The sequence below is a fragment of the Vipera ursinii genome (assembly GCF_947247035.1).
Source record: "Vipera ursinii genome assembly, contig: scaffold_156, whole genome shotgun sequence".
NCBI lineage: Eukaryota > Metazoa > Chordata > Lepidosauria > Squamata > Viperidae > Vipera > Vipera ursinii.
The window spans coordinates 18,977-34,626 of record NW_028148212.1 but is presented as its reverse complement, the minus strand read 5'-3'; the positions used below and the strand labels follow the sequence as shown (position 1 = coordinate 34,626).

The 15,650-nt window shown below is 42.1% G+C and overlaps 1 long non-coding RNA gene across 1 annotated transcript in view; it reads left to right on the top strand.

Annotated features, from left to right (window-relative positions):
• LOC310650586 overlaps positions 1 to 14,592 on the top strand; it is a 28,019-nt gene extending 13,427 nt beyond the window's left edge. Inside the window, exon 3 of the long non-coding RNA XR_014494399.1 lies at positions 14,444 to 14,592. This is a non-coding gene — a long non-coding RNA (uncharacterized lncRNA). The remainder of the gene's footprint in view (positions 1 to 14,443) is intronic.
• Positions 14,593 to 15,650: the final 1,058 nt, after the last annotated feature.

Here is a 15,650-nt window from a genome sequence, read left to right as displayed (position 1 = left end):
CAAGCTATTCTCCAAAGCGCCTGAAGGCAGGACCAGAAATAACGGATGGAAACTGATCAAGGAGAGAAGCAACCTAGAACTAAGGAGAAATTCTCTGACAGTTAGAACAATTGATCAGTGGAGCGGCTTGCCTTCAGAAGTTCTCACGCTTGTACAAGTTTTGTACAAGTTTTATTATTATTATTTTTAATTTTACATTCAGGTTTTATGAAGTAATACGTTGGTTGGGCAATCAAAAGTAAACAATAGCCAATAACAAATTATTTGAAAATAACTCAAGTTACGTCAACAAAGGTTCCCTCAAAGGTTCCCTTAATTGAATTAACACATTTCTAATTGTGACATGATCAATTGGAAGAATTTTCAATAAATTTTCACTTATACCTACCCATGTCCTGTTTTTAAGCATTGCTTCATAAATACCTGAATGTAAAATTTAAAAAATAAAAATAAAACTTGTACAAAAAAAAAAAAAGAAAGACGAAGTTCTCCCACTCTTAGAGGGGGTTGGACTAGAAGACCTCCAAGGTCCCTTGCCAACTCAGCTATTCTGTTCTTCCTATGGATACTTGGGGATAGAGACGCGTTGCCTTTAGTTAAGGGTTGTGGCAACTTCTACCTGTCCTTCTTTGTGGACAGAAACTACACAAAGTCAGCTCTGGTATAATACTTCCGGACTTTTAAGAAAATCACCGGAAAGCCTTTTTTCCTAGTCTCCCAAAGTTAGTTTTGGAGCCGTCTCCACACACCCACAAGCCCAGCTTCCCTTCGAAGGAGACGTCGCCTCTTCCTTCAGCTAGACAATGTCGTTGAAAGGATTGCATTAAAAGAGTACTCTGGGGGCACTTTTTGTTTTTCCCATTCGGGGAGCCCTCCGTTGCCCTCCCCAACCCATCACGCGTCCCTATCGCCGTATTTCCAGGTCGGTCAAGGTTCTTTGGTTGACATGCCCTACGATCATCTCTTTGAAGGAACGTGGCTTGGGAGAGCGTGACCGCAATTTCTCGGTCCCCCCCTCCCATGCGCCCCCCACCCCACCCAGCCATTTCTCTTTCAGAGGAAATGTTGATTAGGTTCCCATCATTCATGCCCCCAGATAATCCACGCAAGCTGTCAGACCTGGGTGAAGCGGAGAATGAAGGAGTCACAGCCCCAAATGCAGATGAAGCTGTTCCGCCACACATCAAAGGAGCGATGAGCGGATCCATTAGTGACCTAACCACAGCATTAGTGGAATTTATTCAGGGCTGTGATGTCCAGGGTTGTCACCTCTGAGGAGGCAGAGAAAGGGGAGGGATCCGTCAAGCAATCTGACTTGCAAGTCAGCCTTCAGATAAGGAGGCCTCTTCCCTCTTCTCTTTCTGCTTCCTGATTTTGTTTGAGCTGCAGGGAGTTCTTGATTTATGGCCAATATTTATGACCGGAAGCAAGATGGTTGTTCAAGTCAGCTACAACCAGTTTTATGACTTGCCAGTGTTGGCAGGAGTCTTCTGGGTGGTTTCTTGATGAGGCTCTTGTTTACCATCAAGCCACTGGCAAGACGCTTGTCTACAAACAAGGATCAAACCCCACTCCCTTCCAAACCTGATGATGTTACCTAGTTGGGTGATGAAACGTCTGCAAGAAAACAACCAAAAAAACCTCAACTCTCTCTAACATTGACGGTATTATCTAGTTGGGACATGAAAGGTCTGCAAGAAACCAAACAAGATCAGAAAGCACCAAGCACCCCACAATCCTTTTCCTCCTCCTTCCCCTCCACAAACCTCACCCCCTTCTAGCACGATTAGTGTTCCCTTTTTGGGTAATGAAACAATGGATGGAAACTCACCAAGGAGAGAAGCAACCTGGAATTAAGGAGAAACTTCCTGACAGTGAGGACAATCAACCAGTGGAACAGAAGTTGCCTCCAGATGTCATGGGCGCTCCATCACGGGAGGTTTTTAAGAAGAGACTGGACAGTCACCTGTCTGAGATGGTATAGGTTCTGCTGCTTGAGCAGGGGGCTCGACTAGAAGACCTCCAAGGTCCCTTCCAGCTCTACTCTGAATTAATTATCTGCAAGAAAATAATCAAGTTCACCAAGGCCCTCTTATTTCAACCCTGTGCTACAAATGGAATGGAATGGAATAGAATAGAATAGAATAGAATAGAATAGAATAGAATAGAATAGAATAGAATAGAATAGAATAGAATAGAATAGAATGAAATGAAATGAAATGGAAGAATAGAATAGAATGGAATAGAATAGAATAGAATAGAATAGAATAGAATAGAATAGAATAGAATAGAATAGAATAGAATAGAATAGAATAGAATAGAATAGAATAGAATAGAATTATGGAATGGAATGGAATGGAATGGAATAGAATAGAATAGAATAGAATAGAATAGAATAGAATAGAATAGAATAGAATAGAATAGAATAGAATAGAATAGAATTATGGAATGGAATAGAATAGAATAGAATAGAATAGAATAGAATAGAATAGAATAGAATAGAATAGAATAGAATAGAATAGAATAGAATAGAATAGAATAGAATAGAATAGAATAGAGCTGGAAGGGACCTTGGTGGTCTTCTAGTCCAGCCCCCTGCTCAATCAGGAGAACCTATACCATCTCAGACAGGTGAATGTCTAGACTCTTCTTAAAACTACCCAATTCTTCTCCTGTATCAGTAATGAAACCTGCCCAAGGACATCACCCAGCTCAGACTCCTCCCGGGACCCCCCTCATCTAGACCTTGTGCTTGTTCAAGGCCGTCGCTCCGTCCAATCTATCGTTGCTGTGCCGCCTTGCTCTTCAAAAGATCACATTGCAGTTTAAGAAAGACCAAAGGGGAACACCTCTAATCAGTGACGGAGCAAAAAAAATAACTTTTGAAGTCCGAATCAGGTGATACAGACAAAAAAAAAGATGAAAAAATAAAAAGATGAAGAACAAAATTTATGTAGCCTTGAGAAGGGGATTTCCTAGGGAGCTGGTTGCACTCTGTAGAAAATATCTGCAGGGTGACAACAGATGTGAAGAATGGATAATTTTATTTACCGTGCGAGATGACACCGTACCAGTCAATACATCCCAAGAGCAGAATGTAGGAAAACCTAAAGCCGAGGTGGCCCGGCATTTTAACTTTTTTTAAAGTCGTTGGCAGAAGATATTGCGGTCCCACGGGGCGTTATCAAGGCGCACAATTGCTGCCAACGTTTCTTTGCCGGTGCCGTGGGGAGGCATAAGGCCAGCTTAATCTCCCCACGCTTGCCAAATATCAGCCAAGTTGTGATTTCAAATGAACTTCAGACCTCCTAACGCCAACAAACCAGCTCTTACCTGAGTGTTTCCCAAGAGGACTTTTAGATTTACAGGCAATGGTTTTGAGGACAACGTCTAAGCCGGGTGATTAATAAGACTTAAGCACCAGACACATCTTTCAAAGTCAGGAATCTCCAGCTGTAATGAATTGGCTGGAAAAATAATAATAAAAAAAAAAAATCCTAGGCTGCATTAACAGAGGGATAGAATCAACATCACATGAAGTGTTGATACCACTTTGCAACGCTTTGGTGAGGCCACACTTGGAATAAGGCATCCAGTTTTGGTAAAAAGCCTCTTGTAAAAAAGATGTTGAGACTCTAGAAAGAGTACCAAGAAGAGCAACAATGATGATCAGGGGACTGAAGGCTAATTTCAGAACCAACTCATGAGGGAGGCCACACCCTTGACCTGATTTTTTTATCTAGACGGTGGTTGGATGATCTTGGTGGGGGCTCTCCATTTATTATGCCCCTGTCATGGACCGATCATCATCTCCTGCGGCTGGTCTTCCGTTTTGCCACCCCCCGCCATGGGGGCACGGAGCCAATTAGATGGTACCGCCCCAGACGCTTAATGGATCCTGATAGATTCCAAGCGGCGCTGGGGTCCCCACCTGCCTCCATTGCTCACAGCTCGGCGGATGCCTTAGTGGAAGCCTGGGAAAGGGCAGCCACTGAGGCACTGGACCGGGTTGTACCCTTGCGGCCCCTGACCCGGCGCAGATCCCAGCGAGCTCCATGGTTCTCCGCGGAGCTCCGGGAGATGAAGCGTCGGAAACGGGGCCTAGAGAGCCATTGGAGGTCTAGCCGATCCGAACCCGACCGGTTGCGGTTAAGAACCTATATTAGGTCTTATCTCGCAGCGATGAGGGTGGCGAGGTGTAATTACTTCTCCACCCTCATCGCGTCCGCAGATAATCGCCCGGCCGCCCTGTTCAGGGTGACTCGCTCACTTCTTAATCAGGAGGTGAGGGAGGATCCCTTGCAGGGTCGTGCCGAGGAATTTAGTCAACATCTGTCGGATAAAATCGCTCGGATTCGGACCGGTTTGGACTCCAGCTGGGCAGAGTCAGGCGATCAGGACACGGGCGGTCTTGTCAATGTTATCTGGGAGGAGTTTGATTCTGTGACCCCTGATGAAGTGGACAGGATTATGGGGAGGCTGAGCTCCTCCACATGTTTGTTGGACCCGTGCCCTTCCTGGCTGGTTTATGCAGCTAGGGAGAGGACACGAGGCTGGTTCCAGGCGGTGATATCTGCTTCTTTGAGTGAGGGTAATTTCCCCACCGTCTTGAAGGAGGCGGTGGTGAGACCCCTCCTCAAGAAGCCTGCCTTGGACCCAGCTGTGTTGAACAACTTTCGTCCAGTCTCCAACCTTCGCTTTCTTGCGAAGGTTGTTGAGAGTGTGGTGGCGCATCAGCTCCCTCTGGTCCTGGATGAAGCGGATTATCTGGATCCGTACCAATCGGGTTTCAGGCCCGGGTACAGCACGGAGACGGCATTGGTCGCTCTGGTGAATGATCTCTGGAGGGCTCGGGATAGGGGATGTTCCTCTGTCCTAGTCCTATTAGACCTCTCAGCGGCTTTCGATACCATCGACCATGGTATCCTGCTGCGGCGTCTCAGGGGATTGGGAGTGGGAGGCACAGTTCTTCGGTGGTTCTCCTCCTATCTCCTGGGACGCTCACAGTCGGTGTTTGCAGGGGGGCAGAGATCGGCCCCTAGGTCTCTCGTTTGTGGAGTTCCTCAGGGGTCGGTTCTCTCGCCTCTCCTGTTCAACATCTACATGAAACCGCTGGGTGAGATCATTCGTGGTTTTGGAGTTGGGTATCATCAATATGCCAATGATACCCAACTTTTCTTTTCGACCCCAAACCACCCCAGTGATGCCCTCGCTGTGATGTCCCGTTGCCTGGAGGCGGTTCGGGTCTGGATGGGGAGGAACAGACTTCAACTCAACCCTGACAAGACTGAGTGGCTGTACATTCCGGCATCCCGGGACATTCAAAATGTTCCATCTCTTTCTATGGGGGGTGAGCTCTTACCCCCCGTGGATAGGGCTCGCAACTTGGGAGTCCTCCTAGATTCACGGCTTACCCTGGAAGATCATATAGTGGCCGTGACTAGGGGGGCTTTCGCCCAGGTTCACCTGTTGCGCCAGTTGCGGCCCTATCTAGACCGGGATGCCCTGTGTACGGTCACTCATGCGCTCGTGACCTCTCGCCTTGACTACTGTAATGCTCTCTACATGGGGCTTCCCTTGAAGACCACTCGGAGGCTCCAACTGGTACAGAATGCGGCCGCGAGAGTTGTCTTGGGAGTTTCCCGGTACTTCCATGTTACACCTTTGCTCCGCGAGCTGCATTGGTTACCAGTTGTCTTCCGGGTGAGGTTCAAGGTTTTGGTTATGATCTCCAAGTCCTTACATGGCATGGGTCCGGGTTACCTCGGGGACCACCTGCTGCCGGCGTCAACTCCCCTCCGCCCTGTGCGTTCCCACAGAGAGGGCCTCCTCAGGGTGCCTCCGGTCAAGGAATGCCGACTGGTGGCCCCCAGGGGGAGAGCCTTCTCTGTGGGCGCTCCGGCATTATGGAACCAACTGCCGGTGGAGCTCCGGATGGCATCAGACCTCCGAACTTTCCGTCGTGGCCTGAAGACCCATTTATTTGAATTAGCTGGTCTGGCCTGACGGGGGATTATGGGTTTTAAATTGTTGTTTTAGAATTGTTTTATTGTTTTAACTGGGCATTGGTTTAATCTTTTTTAACTTTTGTATTGTTATTTATATATGCCCTGTGAACCGCCCTGAGTCCCTAGGGAGAAGGGCGGTATACAAATTAAATAAAACTAAACTAAACTAAACTAAAATATACAAGGAACAGCTGCTGGAATTGGGTATGTCTAGTTTAGTGAAGAGAAGGACGAGGGGGGACAGGATAGCAGTCTTCCTGTATCTCAGAGGCTGCCCCAAAGAAGAGGCAGTCAAGCTATTCTCCAAAGCCCCTGAAGGCAGAAGAAGAAGCAATGGAGGAAAACCAATCAAGGAGAGAAGCAACCTAGAACTAAGGAGAAACTTCCTGACAGTGAGAACAATTAACCAGTGGAACAACCTGCCTCCAGAAGCTGTGAATGCTCCAACACTGGATGTTTTTAAGAAGAGACTGGACAGCCATTTGTCTGAAACGGTATAGGGTTTCCTGCCTGAGCAGGGGGTTGGCCTAGATGACCTCCAAGGTCCCGTTCAACATTATTATTATTATTATAAAACTTTTATTCATAAAACATGAAACTCAGTCAACTGAACACTCAACTTGATTGGCACAAATGGTTGACACGGGCTGCTGCCAGCATCCTAGGTATCAACCAGGTATCTCCTCAAAGTGTAAGACGTTCCGAGTAGCGCAGTTTTTTTTTGTAGCTTTGCTGGAGTTATTGCAGGAAGCTGAAATTTCTTGAAGTATTTTGCAAAGTTTTTGGACATCGTTCCCAGTGCCCCGACGACAATGGGTATCACTGTTACACGTTTCATCTATAATCGCGCAGTTTCGATGGCCAGGTCGCGGTATTTCGTAATTTTTTCCAGTTCTTTTTCTTCGACTCTGGCATCTCCTGGTACAGCAATATCAATCAACTGTACGCTTCGGTTCTCTACAACTGCGATATCTGGCGTGTTGTGTTCCAAATGGCGATCTGTCTGTATTCGGAAGACCCACAAGACCTTCACCTTCTCATTCTCGGCAACTTTTTCCACCCATTGTTGTTGTTGTTGTTGTTGTTGTTATTATTATTATTATTATTATTATTATTATTATTATTATTATTATTATTATTATTAACTGTTGAGTTGTTTATGGACTATATTTTATATTTATATTTATATTTATTATATTTTTTATACCGCCCTTCTCCCGAAGGACTCAGGGCGGTGTACAGGGCAATAAATATAAAAACAGAATACAAAAGTTAAAAACGATTAAATATAATGCCCAAATTTAAAACAACAATTTAAAAAAACATATTAAAACCCCAGCCCTAACCCATCAAACCAGGCCTGATTGCTCAAATAAATACGTTTTTAGATCGCGCCGGAAGGAGCGATGACAATAGCTTGTATGAAAGGCAAAACCCAGGAGTGAAGAACTATCAGGACCAACGCTCGTTCTGAGAGAAGGTTTTGTGGGAACGCTACAGATCCGGATTTCCTAAATTACAAGTCTTGGAAATAAGGATTGGCATGTTTGGTTTTCAAACCAAGACCCCTACAGCTTTCAGTGGTGTCACTTCGCGCCTCACTACAGGTAGGAGAGAGTGTGCTGTACAATTTTTTTTCCCCCTAGCAATGACAGCTGGAACAGCATGCTTGTGGGCAGAACACAACCGAGTCCCGGGAATGATGAGAGTATAATTCAGGCAGTGGAGGAAAAAAAAAAGCAGGAACAGCTTTTAAAATGGCCTGAAATGCATTTTTTTTTTAAAAAAAAATGAAAAATTAAACATAAAAATCAGCTGATGCTTACATTTACTAAAGATCTGGGGAAATCACCACCCTGGTTAACCGCCGTAAACAAAAGTTGATTCTTTTTCAAATACGACTTCAGCATAGCCAGGACTCTACGGACTTTCCTTGCCTCTTTATTGTGATCTAACTGCCTGCTTGTTAAATAAAATGCAGTCTTGGAAAAAAGGGAAAAGGAAAAAAAAAATAGCCATGGCAGGCAAGGAGGAGGAAGGAGAGATTCTTGCTTTTGCTGCAGAAATTATTCTGTTTCGCTCATGTTGCTCCATGACCATCTGTGGGTCCAGCAGGTCAGGCCATGAAATGAACAGGAAGGAGAGGAAAATAGAACTTCGTTTTTTAAAGAACACGTTTTGAGAGTCACAGGAGGCGTCCCTGTGGCATGGATTTATTTATTTATTTATTATTTAAACTTGTATACCGCCCTATTCCCGTAGGACTCAGGGCGGTTTACAGGGAAAAATTAAAAATACATACATACAAAGTTAAAATCGATTAAAACTAAAATTAAATTAAGTCCCTGAATTTAAACTAAAACCCCATTAATAAATAATTAAAACCCCTCAGAACTTGGATGGCCATAACTATGTAAGACCATTACAAGATTAATGGTCATGTGCTGGGTTTACAGCTGAAGGCCACTAAAGAAATAAATAAACCTCAAGCGTGACAGAAGCATTTTCCCATTGACAGCTACTGCAAGCTGTGGATAGGGAGAAAAAGAAAAGCTGCTGGACAAATTGGCCATCGACAGACACACAGAGGTAAAGAACAGCTACATACCATTTAAAAGAGACAAATAAAAAGCTGAAGAGGAGACCGAGATACTTCTTCCCCAGCAATCGATGTCTACGTAAGGAGAGATTGACACCGAGAATAATACTAACTAGAACAACAATCAAGTACTTCATAATGCCCCAATCCAAGAACCATCAATTCAAACAATCAGTGAACAACAACCTAACGAAGGAACCACCAAAAACATTTCCACTGACAGGGCAAACCACTCATAAATAAACAGAGAGCAAATTCCCTTCCCTTCTAGCATTGATGATGTTTCCTAGTTGGGTAATGAAACATCTGCAAGTAAACCATCAAGCTCAAGGACACCAGAGTCGTCCTCCTCCTCCTCCTCCTCCTCCTCCTCCTCCTCCTCCTCCTCCTCCTCCTCCTCCTCTCTGCAACTTCCCCTCCCTTCTATCACTGATGATGTTATCTAATTGGGTAATGAAATGTCTGCAAGGAAACAACCAAGCTCAAGGACCCCAGAGTCTTCTTCTTCCTCCTCCTCCTCCTCCTCCTCCTCCTCCTCCTCCTCCTCCTCCTCCCCCTCCTCCTCCTCTCTGCAACTTCCCCTCCATTCTAACACTGATGATGTTACCTAGTTGGGTCATGAAACATCTGCAAGGAAACAACCAAGCTCAGAGAGCACTAAGGACCCCGCAGTCCTCCTCCTCCTCCTCCTCTTCCTCCTCCTCCTCCTCCTCCTCTCTGCAACTTCCCCTCCCTTCTAACACTGATGATGTTACCTAGTTGGGTCATGAAACATCTGCAAGGAAACAACCAAGCTCAAGGACCCCAGAGTCTTCCTCCTCCTCCTCCTCTTCCTCCTCCTCCTCTCTGCAACTTCCCCTCCCTTCTAGCACTGATGATGTTACCTAGTAACATCATGAAACATCTGGAAGGAAAGAACCAAGCTGAGAGGACATCAAAGGCTCCACTGAAAAATGGAAAAAATTGCAAATAGAGCAAAACAGCTTCCCCCTACAGCGCAGAGGGCAGCACTGAAGAAAATCTTCTACCATTTGTTTTTCCCATAATGAAAATTCTGGAGCAGAAGATAATTAATTAAAAAAAAAATGTTTCTGAAAGATGCTTCTGAGAAATGGCAATTCGTGTCTGACAGTAATTAGTTAAGGGGGAATAAAATTACCAAGTCACATCGGAGAAATCCTTAGGGAGGTTTGCACCGGGAAAATGTACTTAAGGAAGAATGACCTTGTTAGAAGGCGATTTCAGGAAATTAACCTTAAAAGAACTCTGCACGTTGGTCAGTGCAGTGTCAAAAAGTAGAGAGGACACTTTTCTAATAGAACAATTGTGGAGTTGTTTTCCTGTTTTTAGGAAATTGTTTTTAAGGAGAGATTGGACAACCATTTGTCTGACATGGTATAGGGTTTCCTGCCTGAGCAGGGGGTTGGACTAGATGACCTCCAAGGTCCCTTCCAACTCTGTTATTCTGTATGGACACTGAGAGTTTATGCACTGGAGACAAATTCCTTGTGTGTCCAATCACACTTGGTTAATAAAGAATTATTCTATTCTGTTCTGTTCTGTTCTATTCTCTATTCTCTATTCTCTATTCTCTATTCTCTATTCTCTATTCTATTCTATATTCTGTTCTGTTCTGTTCTATATTCTATTCTATTCTATTCTATTCTATTCTATTCTATTCTATTCTATTCTATTCTATTCTATTCTATTCTATTCTATTCTATTCTATTCTATTCCATTCCATTCCATTCCATTTTGTATTCTATTCTATTCTATTCTATTCTATTCTATTCTATTCTATTCTATTCTATTCTATTCTATTCTATTCTATTCTATTCTATTCTATTCTATCTATTCTATTCTATTCTATTCTATTCTATTCTATTCTATTCTATTCTATTCTATTCTATTCTATTCTATTCTATTCTATTCTATTCCATTCCATTTTGTATTCTATTCTATTCTATTCTATTCTATTCTATTCTATTCTATTCTATTCTATTCTATTCTATTCTATTCTATCCTAGGTAGTCTATTCTGTATTCTGTATATTATTCTATTCTGTTCTGTTCTGTTCTGTTCTGTTTACTCGAGCCCTGGGAAAATAGCAATATATTTATTAGGTTTTGGAGAGAGGGGTAATTAGAAGCTGCCCAAAATCCTCTGGTTAGGAGACAAGGCCGTTCTTTTTGGAAATTGGTGGATATTCGGCAAGATTTCAGCAGACATACATATTCTGCCAATAGGTTAATAACATTTCATTATTTCTTCTTCTTCTTTCATTTTTCCAGACTACACATTGTGAATAATTACCTTCATTTGCCAATTCCTTTCACTGAATCGAGGTTAACACTTATCTTCACCATTCCTATTCAAGATTAAAATCAATTATATCTATCATCTATTGATGTTGTTTCTATCATCGCTCTGTCTGTCTGTCTTTCTGTCTATCTATCTAATCTAATCATCTATCTATCTATCTATCTATCTATCTATCTATCTATCTATCTATCTATCATCTATCTATCTATCTATCTATGTCTTTCTGTCTATCTATCTATCAATCTATCATCACCTATTCTATATCTGGTGGCACAGTGGTTAGAATTCAGTGTTTATCTATCTATCTATCTATTTCCTCTCTCTCTCTGTCTCTCTCCATCTCTCTCCATCTTTATCTCCCTGTTATCCATCTATCTCTCATCTCTGTTGTCTCTCACTCTGTCTGTCTGTCTTTCTGTCTATCTATCTAATCTAATCATCTATCTATCTATCTATCTATCTATCTATCTATCTATCTATCTATCTATCTATTCTAATCTAATTTAATTTAATTTAATCTAATCATTCTTATTAGTTGCACAGATTGAAGTGAAATCACCTTTAAAATCAGTTCACCACAAGAGCAGCGTCCTTTTTTATAGGACAAAATTTTTGAATTCTGCTACATCTTCTTTTTTTTTCTCCTTCTGCCATATGTTACTCAGACATTGGGACAAACATTTTTACTCAGAATTTAAATTCTTGTTGAAGACAGCTGTTACTGCAATAGCTAACATTTAGTTATTATGATAATAGAGAATTTGGAGCCTTGTACTAATCTAATAGCTTAAATTTAGATTGGTGGTAAGAGCTATCAAAACATGGCAACATTTGTGCCAGTGTGTGTGTGTGTTTGTGTGTATGTACATATATATATATATAGGCAAAGTTTACCTCATAAGTTATGTAATTTATAATTCTTAATTTACTAACAATTTATGTCCAATTCTTTGCTACTTTTCTAACTGTGTCTAAAACCGTATCTAACCATTTTTACATTTAAGGGATAAGCAACATAGGAAATTGACAAAGCTGTATTAGCATTCAAGTTTTAATTTCACAAAGCAATAATTCAATTTTCCACCCTTTGAATTTATACACTGCATGCAACTCTTGGTTGTATTTCAAGTATTTATGAGGTTTATTTCCTACAAAGCCCCTTTGTCCCCATTTGACAAATGTATGGATCATCACATTTAATAATCTGGGACATACATCATATTTAATATTTCGGTTTCAGAATTTAAATTCTGCTAAATTATGGACACTCTGTAGTTCCTTCTCAAAAGCTCTGATTAATGGACTGAAGGACAATAAATAATAGAATAGAATAGAATGGAATGGAATGGAATGGAATGGAATGGAATAGAATAGAATAGAATAGAAGAGAATAGAAGAGAAGAGAAGAGAAGAGAAGAGAAGAGAAGAGAAGAGAAGAGAAGAGAAGAGAAGAGAAGAGAAGAGAATAGGAATGGAATGGAATGGAATAGAATAGAATAGAATAGAATAGAATAGAATAGAATAGAATAGAATAGAATAGAATAGAAATAGAAATAGAAATAGAAATAGAAATAGAAATAGAACAGGACAGAATAGAATAGAATAGAATAGAATAGAATAGAATAGAATAGAATAGAATAGAATAGAATAGAATAGAATTGAATAGAATAGAATAGAATAGAATAGAATAGAATAGAATAGAATAGAATAGAATAGAATAGAATAGAATATAGAGGAATGGAATGGAATAGAATAGAATAGAATAGAATAGAATAGAATAGAATAGAATAGAATAGAATAGAATAGAATAGAATAGAATAGAATAGAATAGAATAGAATAGAATAGAGAAAATATGGAATGGAATGGAATGGAATGGAAGGAATAAAATAGAATAGAATAGAATAAATAGAGAAAATATGGAATGGAATGGAATGGAATAGAATAGAATAGAATAGAATAGAATGGAATGGAATGGAATGGAATGGAATGGAATGGAATGGAATAGAATAGAATAGAATAGAATAGAATAGAATAGAATAGAATAGAATAGAATAGAATAGAATAGAATAGAATAGAATAGAATAATATATACAGAATAGAGAATAGACTACCTAGGATAGAATAGAATAGAATAGAATTCTTTATAGACCAACTATGATTGGACACACAAGGTGCCATGTGGTGCCAAACATCCAAGTGGTTCTCAAAACATCTAAACGGCATACTATTGGACACCGATGGCCAAGGGGGAAGAGTCAAGGAAAGGGAAAAAGTGTAACCTTTGTGCTGGTAACATTCCGATCTAGCTTTACTTTCGCCGCAGCCACTTAACCTTAGTAAAAACGAAAACGAAAACATTACTTCAACCAAACGGAGTGGAGGGTCTTTCTTTCCTAAAGACCTAAGTTGGGGCAGGCCTGATATTGAATGTGCTTAGTTTTAATGGTTTTAATATGGTTTTCCTCTTGTTTTATCCTTTCGGTTGGCGACCCTCCCAAAGTTGGTGAGAAGCTGGGCAACTGCTGCTAGCCTCGACTTACAAGAGTTAGTTTTGTGACGGTTTCAAGAGTCAACGGCAATAAAAAAATCAAATGGCTTATGATTGTTTTTCACCCTTAACGTCCATTGCAGCATCCCCACAGTCAAATGATCACACTTCAGATGTTTGACAACTGACTCCTATTTGTGACGGTTGCTGGATCCCAGGGTTACGTGATCACCTCTTGTGTGTGATCTTCTGAGGAGCAAAGTTAATGGGGAAGCCAGATTCACTGAACAACCGGGTCAATAAGTGATTCTCTGAGTAGGGGGTTAGACTAGAAGACCTCCAAGGTCCCTTCCAACTCTATTATTATTGTTGTTGTTGATGTTGTTGTTGTTTAATCATCGCACAGTCAGCCAGATGTTCAGACTGGATTTGGCATTTTTGTCTACCTATCGAGTCCTTACCAAGGACCTGGGATAGGCAGATGTGGATGTTTGATGGTGTTACAGATATCGTCGCAGGATGGAAGCAGTTTCCTAGTAAGGCTGCCTTTTGCAATTGACTAATGGCAAATTTGTCAATGCCGATGATGGTGTTCAAGTGGTGCTCCAGTTGTTTTGAGAAATATTATTATTATTATTATTATTATTATTATTATTATTATTATTATTATTAATAATAATAATAATTGTCGTTGTCGTTGTTGTTATATTACTATTATTAAACAACTGTGGCAAGAAAGCTCATAAAATAGGGCAAAATTCGCCTAGCTTTGCTTAGCGACAGAAATTTTAGGCACTATTGGGGTCGTAAGTCGAGAACTCGCTAAATACCAACATTTTTTTTTTAAAAAGAAGACAAATTAAAGAAATAATTAACCCACTTGGACAATGTTTTTTTTTTTTATGTTTCTCCAGCTGTTTCGTATTTTCCTCGGAGGATGGGGTCTCTCTTACCCATCTCTTCTTGAGGACTCTCTCTTGGCTTTTGAATCCTACCCTTCTAACGAGTTTGGTTCCTGTCCTTAGCAAAGCCCCAAGACCCCTTTCTCTGACCTGGCTGATGATGAGAAGATCTTCGGGGGTGAAGACAGCTCCCAGCTGGAAGAGATCCAGGAGCACGCCCTGCTCTCCGAGATCACAGAGGAAGACCTAGAAGCCATCCGCCAACGGGAAGAAGCTCTCCAGCAGATTGAGGTCAGTCATGGTGGTTAGAAAGCTGGAAGGCTCCAAGCCTATTGAAATTCAGATTCAGAAGAGAGCTGGAAGGGACCTTGGAGGTCTTCTAGTCCAGCCCCCTGCTCAAGCAGGAGACCCAATACCATTTCAGACACGTGACTGTCCAGTCTCTTCTTGAAAACCTCCCGTGATGGAGCACCCACACCTTCTGAAGGGAAGTCATTGGACTGGTTAATTGCTCTCACTGTTGGGAAGTTTCTTCTTGGCTCCAGCTTGCTTCTCTCCTTGATTAGTTCAATCCATCCATCCATCAATCAGAATAGAGCTGGAAGGGACCTCGGAGGTCTTCTAGTCCAGCCCCCTGCTCAAGGAGGAGACCCTATAGGGGGCCTTCAAACTTGGCCCTTTGATGACTTGTGGACTTCAACTCCCAGAATTCCTCAGCCAGGCATGCCTGGCTGAGGAATTCTGGGAGTTGAAGTCCACAAGTCAACAAAGGACCAGGTTTGAAGACCCCTGCCCCTACGTCACTCAGCCGGCTTTCGTGCCTATGGCAGAACTAGAATTCCCTGTCTCCTGATAATCGGCTCAAAGTCACCCAGCTGTCTTTCGTGCCTAAGGTGGAACTAGAACTCACAGGCACCTGGTGCTTGCCCCATGGTCACCCAGCCGGCATTCATGCCTGTGCCATTTTATCATTTTATCAGCCACCATCTCCTGCCAAACCATTCTTTAAGTAGCCCATTAGCTGGAAAACCCATCGGAGTAGCCTCTGGATTTGGGCCGTTTCCTCTTCTTTCACGCTCCTAATCTTTTCCAATCTTTGAAATCAGGTGCATCTGTTGCCCGCGTTCCTCCTCCGATCCCTGCAGAGGCACAGAGAATCCTGCTTCCCTGGCGGATGTTAAATTAAGAAGGAACTGGGCCGTAGAACCAGCAAACTAAATCATAAGCCCGGATTAGGAAACGTAGTCTGGGGAGGGGTGTGTGTGTTCCCCCTAATTGGATTAAGCTAATTGCTCCGAGGTGGACCGGGGAATATTACCAACGCAGCAGG